Here is a 3589-nt window from a genome sequence, read left to right on the forward strand (position 1 = left end):
CAGCCCAGCTGTATATCGCAACAGACAAGTTTATATCTGTATTGAAACAAGGGCCGCCTGGCTAGAAAAGGTTTGTTTACATTTAGGAACAAAGTTACTACCTTTGCTTAATGTAATTAGAATAGTAGGGAATTAAATTAATGCTCACACAACTTTATTAATATATGTTTAGGGCGAAATAAGACGCACAAAACAATTAGACATTTATTGTCAAACAATAAATAAAAATTCAGCATACATTTCATAATAATATAAAAATGCAAGTGAAATAGAGTTTGCAAACATAGAACATACAGAATAAATCAGAAATACTTGTTTAATCTGAAAACAGAATTTTTTGCCACTCAATTGAAAATTTAATCATTTTCTAATGTCTTTTTGAGAAATCTGTCTATTTACACTTGTGTAAAAAACACACGACACTTAGTGTTAAGTCTATGTTCCTTCACCTTTATACACTGGAACATTCCATAATGTCACCTTGATGACATTTAACTTACCATGTTGCACTATAATGTGCCAACATGTACACCCTCTAGAATTATAGTCCCACATAATTCACTGTTCCTCGCAGCACTAACCGAGAGGTTTTAGTTCACTACCTGCCGCCACCACCAATCGCTTTAATCTTTAATTCTTGCGCTTACTTCGTGTAGTGTTTGAAAAACACTCTGGATGACTTCCATAGAATAAACGAGCGGACGCTCTTATAATCCATGAGCTAGAAAAAGTTTAACGATGAAGCAATTTTCCTAGGCTCAAGACCTGCGGGTGTACTGTCAGGATCCGCTCTACAAATGAAGTATGTGATCTTCGCCCTAAGTTGTTTCAGAGATAAGTTTGAGCCCGATGTTTCTCCTTTAAAGAGCTGTCCTCCCCTGAAGTCTGGAGTTCGATGAAGATAGACCTTTAGACACTCCACTGGACACAGCGAGACATCTTCCTTCAGAGGGCAGATTCTCCAGGGACCCCACCTCTTAGTGGGTAGCTCATTCTTCGTGAGAAACGTTGGGTCAGGAAAGAGATTCAGCTCTCCCATTTCAGCAAACTGGATACGGCCCTCTTCCTGAGAAAGGGCCACTATCTCACTAACTCTAGTCCCTGAGGCTAGAGCAAACAAGAATATAACTTTTTGAGTCAAATTATCGTTGTTGAAATTTCAAACTAAATGTAGTACCTTATCCAAAGATCATGAAATGGGCCTTGGAGGTGCTGCAGGCCTAAGCCTAATACAGGCCTTAGGGATTTTGTTAAAAATCTTATTAGACAAGTCTACTTGGAAAGCATAAAGCAAGGGTCTAGTCAAGGCAGATTTACACGTAGTTATCGTGTTGGCTGCTAAACCTTGTTCATGAAGGTGAATAAAGAAAGATAAGTAGAAATCCGTCGAGATTTCCTTTGGATTTCTTGCCTTGACAAAGGCCACCCACTTCTTCCAAGACGACATGTATTGCCTTCTGGTAGATTTTGACTTGTATTCCTCTAAGAAGTCTATACTCTCTTTCGAGATCCCAAACCTTTTCCTTACTGCTAGGGAGAGAAAATCATGAGATGAAGGTCTTGGCTTTTCTGCAATGAAGCGAAGACAGTCGACTTCTGTACTTGTTGAGACAGAACTGGGTCCGGCAGGGGAATCAGCCTTGGCTTTAATTGTAATACTAGAGGGAACTAGTTTCTCCGGGGCCACTTGGGAGCCACTAAGGCTGCTGTTCCTTGAAAAGATCTCAGCTTGTTGAGGACCTTTAGCAGCAGGTTGGATGGAGGGAACAGATAAATCCTGGTCCAACTCTTCCAGTCGAGGGACATGGCGTCCGCTGCTTCCGCTAGAGGGTCCTCGTATGGGGCCACATATCGAGGAAGTTTCTTGTTGTCGCTCGTCGCGAAGAGGTCGATCTGCAGTTCCGGGACTTAATGTAAGAAGAAGGAGAATAATCTTGCGTCTAGGAACCATTCTGACTCTATTAGAGTTAGCCTGGATAAAGCGTCCGCCGTCACATTGCGGAACCCTTGAAGGTGAACTGCTGATAAGTGCCCTCTTTTCTTTTCCGCTAAACGGAAGATGGCCAACATTACTTGGTTGAGTTGAGGTAATCTCCAGCCTTGACGATTCAGACATCTCATTTCCATCTCGCCGTCCAGAATCAGTCTTATGTGGACCGAAGGGCAAGGGGATACTTTCTTCAGTGTGAGGAAGACTGTCATGGCCTCCAAAATGTTGATATGGAAGGTCTTGGATACAGAAGACCAAGTTCCTTGAACTTTCCTTTGATGAGAGTGACCTCCTCATCCTTCCAATAATGTGTTTGTGTGGATGATGACTGAGGGTGGAGGCGGTTGCAGAGGTGTTGACCTCTTCAAGTTCTTGGCCTCCGACCATGGCTTGAGAAGTGATCGTAGTCGGGTCGGTATTGGTCTTCTTAGATATCTTCGAGCGTTTGATGCGTATCTTCTCCAGACTCCTGATGCATCTTATAGGTGTGTTCTTAGCACCGGGTCGGTCACTGATGCAAACTGAAGGGAGCCCGGCACTCTCTCCTGTTGGCGTCTTGAAATCCTGTTTGATTTTAGAAGTCTCTTGACAGATCTCGTTATCTCTCTCCTATTCTTTAATGGAATGGAGAGGCAATGTGACTGTAAGTCCCAATGTATGCCTAGCCACTGAAACTTCTGAGCTGGAGACAGTCGAGATATTTTGGTGTTGATCTTGAATCCCAGATGTTCCAGGAACTGAATCACTTTCTTAGATCCTTGCATGCATTTCGTCTTGGATGCTGTCCACAGCCAATCGTCCAGATAGCATATCACCTGGACACCTTGTAGGCGTAGTTGTTGAACGACCGCTTCTGCAAGCTTCGTGAAGATCCTTGGGGCTATGTTTAGTCCGAAGAGCATGGCTCTGAAAGCGTACTTTCTTTTATGTAGCCTGAATCCTAGGTAGTAGGAGGAGAGTTGGCAATTGATCGGAATGTGCCAATAGGCATTTGCCATGTCTATGGAGACTGTTTATGCCCTTTTGTGCAGCAGGGCACTTATGTGTTGAAGAGTCAGCATCTTGAACTTATCATTTTCTATAAACTTGATTAGTGACAACAAATCCAGAATTGCTCTGAGTTTGTCTGAGTCCTTCTTGGGAACACAAAACAACCTTCCTTGGAATTTGATGGACTTTTCCCTCCTTATCACCTGTTTGCTCAAGAGTTCTAAGGTGTATTCTTCCAGAACGGGGGTGGAGTGTTGGAAGAATTGAGGAAACGATGGTGGAGCTCTCTTCCAGATCCAACCTAGTCCGTCCTCGATTAGGCTGTGGGCCCAGGGATCGAAGGTCCAACGATCCCGGAATAGTCGGAGTCTTCCTCCTACCGGAAGCATCTCATTGCTTCTGGTTTCCGGAGGGCTTGCCTCCTTGACCGTGTCCTCCCCTACCCCCTCTTCCTCTCGAGGGAAGTCTAGAGGATCCTCTATTTGACCCACTACCTTTAGGGCGAAAGGTAGTGGTCTGCCTCTCAAAGACGGGAGTGAAGGCTGGTGACTGAGTCACCACCTGCTGGGGTACCATCTGGTAGGTGAGTTGGGGCTGTGCCACAGTCTG

Source organism: Palaemon carinicauda, chromosome 17, assembly GCF_036898095.1.
Source record: "Palaemon carinicauda isolate YSFRI2023 chromosome 17, ASM3689809v2, whole genome shotgun sequence".
Lineage (NCBI taxonomy): Eukaryota > Metazoa > Arthropoda > Malacostraca > Decapoda > Palaemonidae > Palaemon > Palaemon carinicauda.